The sequence below is a fragment of the Gossypium raimondii genome, chromosome 1 (genome assembly GCF_025698545.1).
Source record: "Gossypium raimondii isolate GPD5lz chromosome 1, ASM2569854v1, whole genome shotgun sequence".
Taxonomy (NCBI): Eukaryota; Viridiplantae; Streptophyta; class Magnoliopsida; order Malvales; family Malvaceae; genus Gossypium; species Gossypium raimondii.
Genome location: NC_068565.1, coordinates 25,964,417 through 25,983,509, shown reverse-complemented (window position 1 = coordinate 25,983,509; position 19,093 = coordinate 25,964,417).

The window sequence follows — 19,093 nt, the reverse complement described above, 5'->3', positions numbered from 1 at the left end:
TCTCTTTCAAACAAAAAGGGGGAGTAGTAGGAAGTTGGAGAACCTAGAAGAAAGCTAGAGGTGTTGATGTTGTGATGATGGTGTTGCTTGACTCTAATTCATTTCTTTTTACTTTGCTAAAGGGAGTTTTATTTTAATTTTTACTTTGTTGTTACAGACTTTTTAGTTGTTCTCGTTTACAAGTTTTGTAATAATTAAACCTTGAGAATTTTATTGGTGATTGAAAGGTTTACTTTGTTACGCGTATTTTTATCCTCATCTTACATAGATATAATTATAGTATTTTAATTGTTGATGCAATTAGTCATAAGGCATTGATAGTTGAATTTCTTGATTATGTGTTAAGATAAGTTTGGTGGATTACGGGGATTGTGCATTAAGTTTCCTCACTTGATTGGTTGTGTTTAAAAGATTTTCAAAAGGGAAGATTGTTTTAGTAAGATTTTTGAAGTGGCTGTCAAAATGCCAACGGTAATGGCCATTATGACTAATACTGCAATAGACTCAGTTAATTGTCATATTTGAGGTTGGCAATTTTTGAAAAAAAATATTTAGGCTTTGAACGATATTGATATTATGGAAGTATGCAAGCCAATTGAATCCCTTGGATTGTGGAGATTTGATCGGGGTAGCATTAAGGGTATATCTAATAGTACACTTTATATTTTTCTTTATTATTATATTATATGTTGCTAATTTAGTTACTATTTAATATGGATTGGATTGTATTGAGAACATTTATCTATTCATAGCAGAAAATATTTTGAGAGTGCATTTGTGAGAGTAAACAAGTTTTATTTACTACCTAAGTTCTTGGGGGGATTTAGAGGTGGGTGATCTAGATCTTTTGGTACAAAAGTGAAGTTCTTATACTAGGGTGTGATAGAACTTGAATCACTTGTTGTATTAAGATTAGATAGTGGATTTACTCAATCAGTCAAGCTTCGCAAATATAGGGAAATTGAACTGCATAAACAATTTCGTGTGCCTTGTTTTTGTTGTGTTCATTACAGTGCCATTTTCAGTGACCACTGCAGCCACCGCTTCTAATAGAGCACATTGTTTTAAGCAATTAGTTTTTTTTTTCATTTCAATAAGCACATTACTAGGTATGTTATATTACCTATTTGGTTTATTTTGCTAGAATATAACATTTTGTTGTTTGGTTGATGAAATAAAAGATTATCTAAAAGTACATTTTACTAAATTATCCTTGTTATAGAATTTCTTTTTTCTTAAATAGTTTAGTTCCTTAAACATTAATTGGAAGATATTTGTATGAAATTTCATAGAGCTCTTCCATTTGAATCCAAAACTTTGTATTCTCATTTTTGTTACAAAACCTAATTCTTACATTTAACATAGTAATATATAATTAATATAAAAGTTTTACTAACCTTATCTTATTATTTGAAAACACAAATCCCAATTTATTTTATTTTATTGCTATATATTATTTCATTTTATTAAAATTATTTTAAATTTGGTTAATATACAATTTTATATTTAATATGATAACTAATAAACTTATATTTTTTACTAATTTATTAATTTAAAATATTATATTAGAATAATATTAAATACATACATAATATAATTACTTAATATATAAAATGTCATAAAAATGTCATAAAGTGAAGGAATAAAATTAATCAAAATGATAAAAAAGAGTAAAATGTCATAAAATTGTGATTACCCTAGAATCTTACATTACCTTAGAGGGCATCAGTATTGGTATTACCTCTTATATGAGTTTAAGTAGGACTCTTTATGTTTAACTTAGTTTAGGATCTTTATTATTTAAATGAATTTTATATTTAAATATTAGAAGTATAATGTTAACAAAACTCCTTAATTATATATGGTTAAGAGAACTTATTTAACAGTTTTATTTTCATTAAGAGTTTAAAATTTGGTTTTTAATTGGTTCGTTAAGTGGTTTATGTGAGTTAGAACTAGATAGATCTTTGGCCTATAAAAACTTGGTTTGGCCAACCATTGTAAAGGATGGAAATTTGAGTTTAACGAATATGGCTATTAGCCTTCTTTTTCTAAAAGTGCGTTATTCCCCTTGTTTATTTCCCCATTATCATTGTTACCAGGTCTAAGTCAAATAGAGTTGTGATCATTCGATTATCATTATTTCTGGTCATAAGTTTATTAGAGGTGGTATAATACAAAACTATTTTATTATAATTGTTCTTAGTCTCCAATTTTTTTTAGGTAAAAGTTTAGTCATTCAAAAGAGGAAACATTACAAACGTAAAAATGTACCTTAGAAGTTCTTCCCAAAACAGAAAAGATTGTTGACAAAAACAAATATGAAAAGATGTTCAAAGAACATAATGATAAAACCTGTGGTGTTTCAGTTAGCAATGGTAAAAAACAAGTCATCTTGGGGAGGAACTAAAGCCATAAAGGGTGCAATAGCCATAACAAAAGTTGTGTGATACTTTCATTTCCACTAAGGCCCTAAGATCACCAAGAACCAACCTTAACCACCATGACCACAAGCTTACAAAAAGAAATAGAAAAAAAATACCAATAAACTATAGGGCTTAGCTAGAGATCATGTGGAGCCACTCTTATGACCCAAGATTAACTTGTAGAAATTTTGAGTTCTAAAGGGTTTGAGCCCTCCAACTTCATTCCAAAATTTTTCAACGATTTGATTTCCTATAATGCCTTAGCTCATGATGGTTCCCTAAGTTATAGTGATAAGATGAAACAAGGTATTCTCATAGTCGAAACTGTAATGCCTAGCAATGAAATCAACACGAATTGTTTCTCTCTTTTCCTTAAACTTTGTTTTTTTTATTTGTAGAAGCGTCATTTTTCCTTGGTTTATTCCTTAAAATATTTTCCCCCACACCTAAAAAAGGTTGAACTCAGCATTAAAGTTCATAACTGACCGTCTTCAGATCTACTAACGTCTAAAGTTTAAATCATGCAACCAAATATACTCGTTAAGCAGTTTCTACAATTATACGGATAAGGTTACAATATAGATTTATAAAACGAAGTATCAGAGTACTTCGAGGATCATACCTAAGGGAGGCAAAACTAAACTAATTTTAACTCTTACGTTAATAGATCTAATTAGTAATTTAATTAAATTATATTACGATGAATCCTATGGTGGTGAAAAATCATATTTTATAAAAATAATTAAAATGCATGAGAACAAAGAAGAGAAAACAATTTGTATAATTTATTGATTCTAAAAACGGAAGACTAACTTGTTTCAGTGGTCATAAGTAACTCCTATTTCAAGTTTTATTCAATCAATTAGTCATTAACCTAACAGGATCTCTCGATTTTCCACTAAACTAATGAGTTGACAAGAACTACTTATTTCTTGACCTTAAGTCCAAATTGGATTGAGGTAAGGTGTTCACGAATATGCAATACAAATTATGGGTTCATTCCCACCTAGATGACTTTTTAAGGTTGTCAGGCCTAAGGCTTTAAGTTCTTCCTATCCCAACCAACTGATCCGCTAAGAAACCCTATATAAGAGTTAATTATTTCCACGTCCACTCATCCCCCATAAAGAGATTAGTTTCTCATGGATTTAATAAACATCATAAACATGATTAAAGAAATAAACATAAATAATAGATCAAGAATAGAGTTTAAGAATAATCGTGATATATATTGATAATTGTGTGAAAAAACAATCCACTAAGAGTTGATGAATCCACAAATTGAGTTCCATGACGAATGGAAATAAAAACTATAATAGAATTACAAATGAAAATAAACCTAAGTACAAAATAGCTAAAGAGAAACTGAAAATATAGTTAATTGAAAACCATAACCTAAAACTTGAAAAAAAAGCTTTTGTTTAGAGCTATCTATTTATAGGCTTAGGGTTAGTTGACGTCCATTGGCCTAATTCGACTAATGTTTCTGCATTATGTTGTGTGGACCAAAATGCCCTTGGCTCATTAATTCCCTCGTTAAGGCAGTATCGCAACACACTCTGGCCTATGTCGGCAGTTTCCTCCTTTTGAGTGCTCTGCTCACTATGTTGCAACATCGACATTCTATGTTGCAACATTGCGGTCAGTCTCTTATTCTTATGCCTTTGAATGTTGTCCTATACACTCACCAAATACATTATCCTTCCTTTAGGCCTATTTTGGCCCTTAAGGTCATATAAATAGCACAAATTACACTTCTTATTATTTACGAACTAAAAGTGAAAACTAAGTAAAAGCATAACCAAATTGCTTTTATACGCTCCGTAAGTACAAAAAATGATTTAATCTGCTACAACGAATTGAGGCAGATCAAACCCCCCACACTCAAGTCATTGCTTGTCCTCAAGCAAGAAAACATAAAAATGAAAAATATAAAAGATGGTCATTTAGCAAGTATGATACAAAGATGAGTTTTGGAACTTCGTAACTAGGAATAATCATAAATACATGTAATTTTGGCATGATATGTAAATGACTTGTCATTCTAAACTTCAAACATCAAAGTTCAGTATATTACAAAGTATATAAGCAACAAGGTCATCAAACATAATAATCCATCGATAAATCATATAGGTAATTTGATTATCCTAACAAAATACAAACATTTATTATTACAATTACTCAGTATAATGTCCATTCACGAATAGATTTACCTTGGTCACATAGAACTTTTTGGCTTGTAATGTTTTGAGGCTTAAGGTTGTTATGAAATTTAAGAATAAGGAGCATTAAAACAATTTCAAGCACAAAACTAGTTTGGCACGTCGTATTGTCCCCTATTCGGCCCTTTAATAACCCTTTCCTCTTCACCACCTTATTTTTCCTTCTCTCACCTTTCTTATTTCTCCATGTAGGAAGTCACAACATGATAAAGTAACTACGGCCAACTCATGAGTTTTTGTGCACTAATGATTGAGTTTTCTAAATTTTTTAATTTATTTTTGAGTCACTTTTAAATTTTTCAATATGTCTCACTCACAATGCTTTTTTCATTATTCAAGTACTTTTTCTACTCGTTTTAACTTTTTCTGAATTTTTTTTTCTTTTGCACATTTTAGCTAGATTCATAATCAATATATCACACTACTTCTACCTATTTCACTTTGATTTTACAAAGCCATCGTTATGTCTCTACCTATCCCTCAATATGTATGGCCCGACATCTAAGTTCAAGCAATTCAAGGACCAAAGAAAAAGGGTAAGTACAAATTCGCATTTAGGTTTCTAGTTTTGTATGAAGGTTCATCAAGAAGGGCTTTCTGACTCAAATATGAGTACTAAATATTGATGAATAAGGTTGGTTTTTTGGCTCTGGGTTATACAAAACAATGCCTTAGGTCATCCTTAGGTATCTCAATATTCACAAATTTATTTAATCAAGCAAAATTCTAACCATTTATTATTTATACTAGTATTCTCATTTCCCTATATTCTCTCTGACATTTGGTATATTCAATTACTTAATGCCTATTTGCAGTGTAAGATATAGAACTTAGTAATCTAATGATTGAAATTTTAAAATCATTCACTATCATGCCAAATTTACAGTAAATATAATCAACCTATATATATGTTCCTAACCAATCACTTGTATTTCTACAAGCTCAAGCACACTTTTGCCTAGAAAAATAAAAAGTCATAAAAACATAAAAGTCCTAAAAACAAAACATAATTTTCCTATGTTACCACCCACACTTTAGATAACACATTGTCCCTAATGTGTAACCCTCAAATATATAGGGAACGAAGTTACCCGATTGATCGTGACATTATTAATACCTTATGGTGGGTTCCTCCTTCTTTCTTCAGTTCAAGCTCATAAATGTAGCGCTTTCTTCGTGTTAAGGTCCTAAAATTATTATTTAAGAAGAGGTTAGGTTTCAAATCTTCTATCCCCCTCTTGTAATCATCGTTTCCTTCTCTCTTCAATTTGTTTTTTGTGGAGTATGACAGATTGTTTGTATGTCCTATCCCCTATTAATTTTTTAGGAGGTTTCATTCGTCTTTCCCTTGTTTCCATGGGGACATATGCTTCCTTACATAGCTCTATTATTAAATTTGGGAAGAATGTTCCCTATGTTTGATCCTGCACACATACAAGCATATTGTTATAAATCCAAGTGCCAATGCATATTTGTTTCTTTTGTAGTATCGCATATACCAGAGTAGCTTGCAAATGATTGATATTGGAGATGTCTGATGTAGGTAATATTCTTAAGCAAATAAATTGCATCCAAATTTTCAGTATAGGGGTGATTAAAGGCCATTGGAAGATTAGTGCACGTCTAATATGTCCATTCTTCTCTACCTTCGGTTAGGTATATTATTTCCTCCTCCATATCTATATTTTTGAACTGATGTTAACTACTTTTGAATAGAAAATCACAGAAGTAGTATGATGTGTCATAATATTGAAAAAATATGCCCCAGGGTTACTAAAACATCTACCCCTCTAACTGTAACATGTGTTAGAATCTCATTATATGGCCTTTTTGCCTCTCTTTCTTTTAGCGCTAAATAAAATTCCTACACAACTGGTATTATTGTCAGTTCCTCTAATGTTAAGCATAAGGTAGTTCATGCACCTTCTGTTACTATTTCCCATACTCCATTGCATGTTTTCATTAAGGGATCAAAACCCTGTTCTTGGACGAACATTTTGGGTTGCAAACGGAGTAGATATTTGTCGACCTCTTCTATCTTGAATTCAACAATGGTATTCAAGATATCAAATAGAGTTGAGATTAAAGAAATTTAACATAATTTATGTGAATATTCCATTTGCTATTGTCGGTTCACTTATGGTTTTATTCTTGAAGATGCACAACGAACTCTAATTACAATACGTAACACCCCAAACCCGGCCTAAACGTTATGGCCGAATCTGGCGATGTCAAATGGTAGTGTTTTTCGAAAAAGTGAGTTGTCGTCAAAAACCTCATACCTATATAACCTCTTGACAGTCTCTTATGTTAATTCCAAGACGTGTCGTTCCTTTTCAAAACGTAATTAATTCTCAAAACATCACTTATTGCGGATGCTTTTTAAAACAGTTGCTTGTTTGAGTAATTTTTGTTAAAACGTTTGGTTCTTTTTTAAAACTCGATTATCCCTACTACTAGTAGTTATAAATCAAAACAATAAAAATCCAAAATTAAAAATATAAATTCAAAGAGGCCATTATTACAGTAAAATACACCAAAAATAAATTCAAATTTATAATTTAGTACTAAGTCAAATTAAATAGGTCGTGTGGCCACCTTTGAGTCCTCCGTCGCACCGATCCACCTATGTTTGGGGATTACCTATACAGTCAAATCAGAAGGGTGAGTTTACAAAAACTCAGTGTGTAATCCCATATAAAGCAAACAGACAGAAAGCAATCATAGCCTAGGCCTATGCCCTTTTCAATATCAGTGACAATATCAGTTTGGGCTTTAACCCATCTTAGCACAGAAGCAATCATGTGTTTGGGCCTTGGCCCATTACGGTAACAATAATCAGTACAGTAACAGATTATATAGTATACAGGTCCTACCCAGCCAGGCTCTACACTCCATCTCCGTCCAATCCTACACTCCATATGGGGATATAATTAACCCACCTATCCCTACACTCCAAAAAGTACCGAATGCGGCACTAGACAGTAGTTTGCAGCTAAGCTACCAGAAAATTAGGCTTGAGGCTTTTCAGTACACTTCCTCCAATCAGAATAAACCCCCAACCCAATGCAATGTAGTATACAAATATGATATACTATAACATAATATCATGCATGTAATCAGGGCATACAGTATCAACTCAGTGGATCATCGTCATGCTTATTCATATCAGTCATACAGTCATTTCAGTCAATTAAGGGTCTAGGTAAGCTTACCAACCCTATAGTAGGTCCACAGTCAACTCGGGCAACCCTTGCAACCTTAGCAGACAATTAGTGAAAATGGGCCTACAGACCCACGTTGCATGCCCATGTGGGCCCACACACTCGTGTGGCCCACACATTCCAAAATGGCCTTGGCCGTCTAAATCACACGGCCTGGCCCAATATTCCCACACGCCCGTGTGGTTTACCTGTGTGGGGCCCACATGCCCGTGTGGTCCACACGACTGAATTCGACTCGGCCCATGAATCGCACATGGCCACCCTCATTGATCACACGCTCGTATTATGTCACACAGCTCACCATACAGGCGACCGCACGCCCGTGTGGCATCGACCTTTACCTATTCTGGCTCCTGTCTAATGCCGCCTTCAGTCGATCTCGAATCAACCTAACTTTATCCTCGGTATCAGATATTAGTTCAGGGCCCAAAACACGTCGCTCACCCAACTCAATCCAACATGAAGGTGTGCCACACCTACAACCATATAGTGCCATCTGCATGCTAGACTGATAGCTGTTGTTATAAGCAAATTCTGCTAGCAGCAGGTAATCCTCCCAACTATCCCGGAATTCAATCACACAACTTCTCAACATATCCTCCAATAACTAAATCACTCTCTGACTGACCGTCAGTCTGAGGATGGAACGCAGTACTGAAGTCCAACCTCGTACCCAGAGCTTCATGTAGCTTCTTCCAGAACTGAGACGTGAAGCGAGGATCCCTAGCAGATATTATTGAAACCGGTACCCCATGCAGTCTCACTATCTCAGATACGTACAATTTAGCCAGCTTTTGTAGAGAGTAGTCAGTATGAACCGATATGAAGTGGGTAGATTTGGTCAATCTATCCACGATGACCCATACTGAATCCTTTTTAGTGGGTGTGAAGGGTAACCCATAACAAAATTCGTAGTTACACGCTCCTACTTTCAAAGCGGAATCTTGACTGGCTGCAACAATCCCGAAGGTAACTGATGTTTAGCCTTAACCTACTAGCATGTCAGACACTTAGCACCAAATTCAATAACCTCTCGCTTAATACCTGGCCACCAGTATAACTCACAAAGGTCACGGTACATCTTATTTCTGCCCGGATGCATAGCATAAGGGCTACTATGTGCCTCACTCAGTACCGACAACTCAGTATCATTCGGTACACAGATTCTCCCACGGAAATAGAGTACCCCTTCGCTATTCAGTCCAAAATCCACAGTATTCCCACTCTCAATTTGTCAGAAGCGAAGACCCAAAGACTCGTCCTCCAACTATTTACCCTTAATCTGCTCTATCCATGTCGGTTTAACTTAGACTTTGGCCAACAGACTACCATCATCAAATAAACTGAGACGAGCAAACATCGCCCTCAGATCAGTCACAGGCCTATGGTTCAGTGCATCAGCCACCATATTAGCCTTACTAGGGTTGTATTCAATCGTACAGTCGTAATCCTTAAGCAGCCCAATCCATCTTTGTTGCCTAAGATTTAGCTCCTTCTGAGTGAGGAGATACTTGAGGCTCTTATGATCCGTGTAGATGATACACTTTTCACCATATAGGTAATGCCTCCAAAGTTTCAATGCGAACACCACTGTGGCCAACTCTAGGTCATGCGTCGGATAATTCGCCTCATGAGTTTTAAGCTGACGAGACGCTACCACCTTACCCTCTTGCATCAACACACATCCCAAACTGACATGTGATGTATCGCTGTAGACAGTAAACTCTTTTCCAGACTCTGGCTATATCAAAATAGGAGCCTCAATCAATACAGTTTTCAGCTTCTCAAAGCTTGCTGCGCATCACTCCAGTTAAACAGCACACCCTTACGTAGCAGCTTAGTCAAGGGTGCGGCAATCAGTGAAAAACCCTCTACAAATCATCTATAACACCCTGCCAGTCCTAGAAAACTATATTAGGTTGTTTCCAATCCAACACCGCCTCAATCTTTCAAGGATCGACCCTAATCCCCTCAGTAGAAACCACATAGCTCAAAAATGTTACTTCTTGTAACCAGAACTCACATTTACTGAACTTGGCGTACAATTGTTTCTCTCGTAAAATCTACAGAACCACTTTGAAGTCTTCACCGTGTTCATCCTCAGTCTTCGAGTATACCAGTATGTCATTAATAAAAACCACCACAAATCGATCTAGATAGGGCTAGAACACTCGGTTCATCAGATCCATGAAAGCTGCTGGTGCATTCGTCAGTCCAAATGGCATCACTTGGAACTCGTAATGACTGTATCGAGTCCTAAATGTTGTCTTGTATACATCAGTCTCCTTAACCCTCAACTGATAATCTCCTGATCGGAGGTCAATCCTGGAGAAAATCGAATCCCCTCGAAACTGATCGAATAGATCATCTATCCTCGGTAAGGGATACTTATTCTTGATTGTCAACTTGTTCAATTGTCGATAGTCAATACATATACGCATGGATTCATCCTTCTTTTTCACGAATAGAACTGGTGCTCCCCACGGAGACAAACTAGGGCAGATGAAACCACGATCTAGTAGCTCTTGGATTGAGCCTTAAGCTCTACAAGCTCTTTCGGTGTCATTCTATAGGGAGCGATAGACAACGGAGCTGTAGTAGGAAGGAGCTCAATCCCGAACTCTACTTCACAATTCAGAGGTAACCCAGGTAGCTCTTTATGAAAAACATTCGAAAAGTCCTTAACAGTCCTGATATCCTTAACCGAAGAATCCCTAGAATCTGAAGGACTGATGTAGGCTAGATACACCTCATATCCCTTACGAACCAACTTTTTCGCCCTCAATGCATAAATCACATTCGTCAAGTAGTTTCGACATTCCCCAATTATGACTACCTCACTATCCTCCTCAGTTCTCAGTACAACCCTTTTTGTGGCACAATCTAAGCTCACTCAGTGTTTAACCAACCAGTCCGTTCCCAATATCAGATCAAACTCTCCAAAAGGCAGTTCCATCAAATCAGTTAGAAAAATAGCCCCTTGAACCTCTAAAGGAACATATCTAAATAACTTATTTACCTTTATTGATTGTCCCAGCTGACTCAGTACAGTCACCTCAAACACGCCCTAGTACTTTTCCAGTACTCGCCCAAATGGTGTCTACCACAGTCAATACACAGCGGTTGTCTAGTAGCAGAAATGGGAGCCCCAACTTTTATCGGCCCATCAACTCTGGCCTTTTTCTAAGGCCTCTGAATGGAACTTGACGGCTCTAAATCCCTCTTATTCCTACCTCTCTCTGTCACGGTTTTGGCACTCAGTACGCTTCACTTCCTCGGCGATCTTCACCTTATCAACCAGTGCAATAAAATCTCGCTCCTTCTAAGGAGCTATCAGAACCCTCAGATTATCCCTAGGGCTATCCTCGAAGCGAACACATTGCTCGTACTCAGTCACCACCATACCATGAGCATAGCGGCTCAATCTCAAAAATTCGGCCTCATACTCGGCTACTGATCTGTCCCCCTAAGTCAGATTCAAGAACTCTCTCCTACGGGCATCCACATAGCTAGCCCCCACATATTTCCCCAAGAAATATGTCTTAAAGAGCTCCCAGGTCAATCGATAGAGCTGAGTGCCCTCTTTAACAGTGAGCCACCACTAATAAGCCTTATCACGTAGTAGCGATACAGCACCCTTCAACTTCTGCTCCAGGGTGTAGTCCAGGTCGTCCATAATCCTCTCTGTGGCCTCAATCTAGTATTCTGACACATTAGGGGCAACTCCAGTAATACCCCTAAAAATCTCTACTCCGTTAGACCAGAGTCGTTCTGCAACTGACCCGCGACCTCCAACTCCAGTATTGGGTCCAGCGAACCTCTCAAGAATCCTTAACATGGCTTGGGACAGTGCATTGTCCCCAAACGCACGATCATGAGACCCAGTCTCGGTCACGGGTGAAGCTAGTGTCTCACTTGTATCAAAAATTAGGCAAGTTGCCAGAAAATGAGGACCCAGCTCGAGCACCTCTATGGCCTCTACCATGACCTCTTGTACCCCGTCCGCGAGTACCTCTTGTGCTCATTTTCTATTCGTGTTAATCTATATTTACAATTTTATACATCAGTTTACAGTTTCAGTTTTTATTCACAGACATTTTATGAAAACAGTATCAGAAGTGTGACATTTGTTTTCGTCCAACGCAGTGTCAATCAGTGTCTATCGGTTTTACTACATATCAGTATACACTAACTTGAGTGTTTTTAGTACAGTCTATCTATAGTAGTCTTAGTATATACTACCTATAGCAGTTTCAACATATACTATCAAAAACAGTTTCAGAAAACTTACTAGATCGGCATCGGAGACTAGATGTACCACACTTTCAGTAAAAACATTTAAAAATTAGTTCTCAGAAATCACGTCTAAAAAACCCATATCCACAGTTGAGTTTTACAACCTGGCTCTGAAACCACTAAATGTAACACCCCAAGCCCGGCCTAGACGTTATGGCCGAATCTAGCGATGTCACATGGTAGTGTTTTCCGAAAGAGTGAGTTGTCATCAAGAACCTCCTACCTATATAACCTCTTGACAGTATCTTATGTAAATTCCAGGACGTGTCGTTTCTTTTCAAAACGTAATTAATTCTCAAAATGTTACTTATTGCGGAAGCTTTTTAAAACAGTTGCGTATTTGAGTGAATTTTGATAAAACGTTTGGTTCTTTTTGAAAACTCGATTATCCCTACTACTAGCAATTACAAATCAAAAAAATAAAAATCCCAAATTAAAATTATAAATCCAAAGAGGCCATTACTACAGAAAAATACCCCCAAAATAAATTCAAAATTATAATTAAGTACTAAGTCGAATTAAATAGGTCGTGTGGCCACTGTTAAGTCCTCCGTTGCACCGATCCGCCTATGTCTGGGGATTACCTGTACAGTCAAATCAGAAGGGTGAGTTTACAAAAACTCAGTGTGTAACCCCATATAAAGCAAACAGACAGAAAGCAATCACAGCTGGGCCTATGCCTTTTTCAGTATCAGTGACAATATCAGTTTGGGCTTTAGTCCATCTCAGCATAGAAGCAATCATGTGTTTGGGCCTTAGCCCATTACAGTAACAATAATCAGTACAGTAATAGATTATATAGTATACAGGTCCTACCCAGCCAGCCTCTACACTCCATCTCTATCCAACCCTACACTCCATGTGGGGATATAATCAACCTACCCATCCCTACACTCCAAAAAGTACCGAATGCAGCACTAGACATAATACCCCCAACCTAATGCAATGTAGTATACAAATAAATTAGGCTCGAAGCCTTTCAGTACACTTCCTCCGATCAAAATAAACCCCCAACCCAATGCAATGTAGTATACAAATATGATATACTATAACATAATACCATGCATGTAATCAGGGCATACAGTATCAAATCAATGGATCATCAGCATGCTTATTAATATCAGTCATACAGTTATTTCAGTCAATTAGGGGTCTAGGTAAGCTTGTCAACCCTATAGTAGGTCCACAGTCGACTCTGGAGACCCGTGATATATTAGCAGTCAAACAGTGAAAATGGGCTCACAAGCCAATGTTGCATGCCCATATGGGCCCACACGCTCGTGTGGCCCACACGTCCCAAAATGGCTTTGGTCGTGTGGATCACACAAGCTTGCTCAATATTCCCACACGCCCGTGTAGAGCCCACACACCCATGTGGCCCACACGACCGAATTCAGCTCGACCCATGAGTCGCACATGGCCAGCCTCGTTGTTCACACGCCCATGTTCGATCACACGACTCAACCCACAGGTGACCGCACGCTCGTGTGGCGTCAACCTTCACCTATTCCGGCTCTTGTCGAATTTCAATTTCGGGGTTGTGTTTACGCACCTGGTTTCTATTCACTGAGAAAACTGCCCCAAGTTTTTGAAACCTACACTTGATCGAACAATCACCATTTATTCACTTAAACATTTACTCAATCGAATACAAACAAGTTGACCAAGCATTAAACTCACAACAACATTACCTTCGATCGAGTAAAGAGGAAGGTTTCGCTAACTTAAGACGTCAATCAGAGACCTCCAATCCCTTGGTCAACTTCTAATCAACCAACAGAAAATCCCCTTAAACCACTTAACCAATAAAAAGTTAATCAAGAACTAGAAACATAACTTAATGTACCACAAAAAAATACGCTTACTCACGGAACGAATGAACACAAAGAAGCAAATAGGAAAAGAAAATAGGTGAGAGGGGAAAGAACTTTCGATAGAAATATTGGCAGCAATTCGACAGCAAAGAGGATAAATTGAAAATGTCAAAAGATTAGGAGCAACCGAGATTTGGGAAAAGAAACATTTATCATTCGGCTTGGAAAGAAAAAGAAAAAGACTAAAAGATGAAAACAGAGGGAAATACCAAAAGCAGAAACGGCAAAACTATCTGAGAATTGGGGAATGAGAGAGGGTAGCCGAAATTGCCACTACTAGTTTCATTTCTATCCAAACTCCTCCACCTAAATCTCCACAAAACACTCCCTTCAATCCCCAAAACCCCTTAACAACCAAAATTCCCCCTAAAACCGACCACAATATCCTCACACTCCTCAAATACTCATAATTTTACCACATTTCAAACTCCTTCATGGCACATGTACAAAAAAAAAATCCCCCTTGCACGTATAGAGAATCGAACTCAAGACCCCTAACACTCCAACATACCACTTAACCACCAAACCAGCAGGCCCATTCTGACATATTTTTCCAATATTTATTTCTAAGCCTACTAGCTAGAGATAGGGGTTTATTTAATTAAAAACAAAAACTTGTCCAAGCAAAGGCTTAAACTTGGGACCTCGCAAACACTCTCAGAACACATAACCACTAAAGCTGACAGATATTTGTGTCACAAACATACGAAAAAATATATAAGAGATTTTGGGGCGTTACACAATACCTGCAAATTTCTTGAATTTGATATAGGGTTCTTATAGTTCAAGAATTGTTGAAATAGGTGATATTAAGAGTTTGAAGTTAATAATGTTGGGAATGCTGGTACCCCTATGGCGCAGTGAGAATTAATAAAAAAATTGTGGCGATCCCACCCATGGATCCATGTGTGAGGAACGAATCGGGATGAAATAATGGTTACGAAATTACCGTAATTTCAATCTAAGTAGACAGCAATGCCTCGGCAATGAGAATTCTAATCTACTATCGAACCAAGACGCCACCTTTTGTGATTCTGACCTCTACGTAATCCACCCGGTTTGATAATGAACGGAAGAAATCCACAAACCTGTTTTGGAGAATTCTTTTCTTAACGGCTACTAGACTTCACAAGCAAAATTTCGGGATTTTATTTCTTAGGGTTTTTTAAAACTCTCACACACTAACCCTCTTATAATTGGTATATATAATAAATCATAATTCATAAAATTTTTATCCGAACATAATAATCATAATTAAAAATAAATAAATATATAATGTTTTAAATCAAAAATTATAATTACATTAATTATAACAAGGATTTCGGTAAACTATATTTATTTAAATTTATATCTGAACCAAAATCATATATTAATAGAACTATGTTCTCATTATGTGTACAACAATCTTGTACTTATAATATGTTCGATATTTGATTACCCAATTAAATTAATTCTATAATTAATTTAATTCATGTGACAACCAAACACAATACCAACTATGTTTTATTCTGTTCATTTCAACCATAGGGTGTGACTCTATAGGTTTTTGTAACGTTAGCAGTAATACAAGAATGATTCTAATGTTACAAACAATGAGAGGCATCTAGCAATGCATCATTACTACCTAAGTTACAAGAAATCATGATTCGACATAACCTTTTTGCGATTAACCTTTCATACATTAATCCTTAAGTCCTTTATCTTTGGATTGGACACAAGTCATGGAATAGTCACACTTGCATAGTCCATCCCATGTTCCTTGATATCTTGAGAAGACTATGATATACAAATAAGTATGACATCTCATATCCACTTATTTGAGCATGGCCATGCATTTCTAGTCTCACTCAATCAAGTAGCCTAAGATATTACTCCCATTATGTAGGAGAGACTTATCCTATATTGATCAACCATATCCCTCTACATAGATTGCGGTATATCCAACATCAGTCTTTATAGAACAACCAGTTACGATGTATGTTTGACTGTATCAAAATATACAACTCACGATGTTGGGATAATGATGATCTCAAGTCTGAGGATCATATACAAATTAATCACTATGACTAATATTGTGACAATTACATAATAATCCAAGAAACATACTCATAGCGGGTCAGTCCAATATGTTTGTTCTCTAACACACATATTCATGCATTGATTTTGACACTCCATATCAATGACAACTCTTTATCATCAATCAACTACATGTTAGTCTTAATGCATTATTGTTGTCCTAGTCAACAATAATACTTGACTAAGGACCTTTTAAGAATAATCATATTATTCTCAGGACATTATTATAAAATAGTTTATTTATACTCACAGAAAAGAAACTGAAATAATAATGGTAACGCCTTATATTTCCTTATATTAGTAAACATGATAAATCAAGTATGTTATTACAACCATCTCATGATTGATCTTTGGGCATACTCTTACAAATAATAGGTTAAGATCTTTTTTTTATAATGAAAATATACTATGTTACCTGTTTGAATCCTACTAAAATACCTCTACAGTTATGTCCTAAATTAGTCCAACTGGAATAACAGATTACAGTGAGGTGTCACTACATCCCCAGTCAATTTCGTGACGTCAAGAGAAATTTGTATATATCGGATTTGTTTCAGTTTAGTGACACACAGTGGCGAATCTAAAGGGGGCTAGCATGGGTCCTGGCCCCCTCAAAATGTAAAATTGCTATTTAAGCCCTTAAAATTTTTTAAAAATTTTAAATTAGTAAAGGTAAAATTGTACTTTGCCCCTAAAATTATAAAAATATTATTTAATCCTTTAAAAATGATAAAGATATAGACTATAAAAAATTAAAATTTTATTCAGCCACCCTAAAAGATTGTTCTGGCTTCACCCCTGGTGACACAGTGAATCGATGTTACGACATTCTGAGCAGTTATTGGTTGTTTTGGTTTTTACTAGTCTTTCAGTAGAGCATTTATTTCTTAATTCAATTATTTCCCAATAGGGAGTAGAATCATCGTCCTTTGATAAAAATTTATTCACCACCCTATTTTCTTCCATGGTTTTCCTTTCTTTATTTTGGTTCTAGATGACTTTGCATTGCAAAGTTTTTTTTTTCAATGCTCAAAAATAATGTTTTAGCCAATGGTATTGACAAGAAAAGGTTGTCCCCCATTTCCAATGAGCTCTATCGCACCATAGGTTGAAACCTGATTTATGATGTACGGCCCTGTCCATCTTGATTTTAATTTTCCAAGAAATAATTTTAATCTTAAGTTGAACAAGGGTACATTCTATCTCTTTTCTTTATCCTTACATCATGCCTGAGTTTACTCCTCTCCTTGTATAGTTTCGCATTTTCATAGGCCATAAACCGAAATTCTTCTAGTTCTTGTAGCAAAAATAATCTTTCTTGCTTGGCTAACTCAGGGTCTATGTTCAATTCTTTTATTGCCTAGTATGCTTTCTTTCCTAATTCAATTGGAAAATGGCATTTTTTCCATACATAAGCTTGTAAGGGGACATACCTAAAGGGGTTTTGCATGTTGTCCTATATGCCAATAATGTGTCACCTAATCTGAGTGCCCAATCTTTTCTATTTCGATTGATTATTTTCTCTAATATCTATTTGACTTCTCAATCAGACACCTCTATTTTTCCATTTGCTTGAGGATGGTATGTTATGGTTATTCGATGCCTTACACTATATTTGGCCAAGGCTACTTCAAACTGTTTACTACAAAAGTGAGATCCTTCATCGCTCACCAGAGCTCAGGGGGTTCCAAATCTTGAGAATATGTTTTTCCTCAAAATTTTGACTACTAACCTTGTATCGTTCGTGGGAAAGATTGTTGCCTCAACCGATTTGGAGACGTAATCTACGTCTAACAAAATGTACTGATGCCCAAATGAAGTTGGGAAAGGTCCCATGAAATCAATTCTCATAATCAAAAACTTCTACCTCGAGGATCCCTATTTGAGGTATTTCATCCCTTTTTGATATACTTCCAGTTTGTTTATATCTATCGCACCTTTGTAAAAATTCAAAAGCATCTTTGTTCATGGTTGGCCAATAAAATCCTGATTGTAGTATTTTTAGGACAGTCATCTTTCCTCCAATTTGTCTACCACATGGTGAAGTATGGAACCCTTGTAGAATATCATTTATCTCCTCCTCAGCTACACATCTTCGACTAATTGATATGCAAGCCACTTGAAAACGTATGGTTCTTCCCAAATATATCTTTTTATTCGTGTATAATTCTCTTCTTTTGTTGCCAAGAAGAATTTATTGGAAAGAATCCTCTAGCGATGTAATTGACATATTCAGCGTACCATGGCATTTTATTGTCCTTGTACCCTTTCTGATACACCTCTACCTTAAATAATTACTCATCAATGAAGGTCACTTTTATCTCTTCAGAATTTTTCATTTATGTTTCATTCTCTATTCTAGATTATCCGTAATTTAATTTTTCATTCCTTTTCGATCTCTTATCCTTAGGTTAAATTCTTGAATTAATAAATCCACCTCATTAATCGAGCTTTTTTTCTTTCTTTTTCATAACATATTTTAAAGGAGAGTATTTTCTATTAAATAGGGGTGAAATTTTTCATATGTGAACACAATGGCAAGCATTTCTTTTTCAATAGTAGTATAGTTGCACTGTGTTAAATTTAATGTCTTACTTGCATAATGAATAGCGCAAAATGTTATGTTCTTTTTCTACCCTTCACCGCACTCCTACAGCATAATCACTAGAATCGAACATAATAACAAAATGTTCTGACCAATCAAGATTAATAGTAATAGGTGCAGAGACAAGTTTTTTCTTTACTACCTCAAAAGCTTGGATGCACTCTTGATTAAATATGAACGGTGTTTCCTCTTGTAGAAGTTGATTTAACGGCTTTGAGATGTGAGTAAAGTTATAACAGCCAACTTTTCAATGGTGTCGAAAATAGTGGTTTTGGGGCCACCGAATCTGACGAGTAAGTTTGTAAATATTATTATTTAATATTTACGAGTCAAATATGGTTTTACAAAGATTTTTGATTTGATAAATTAT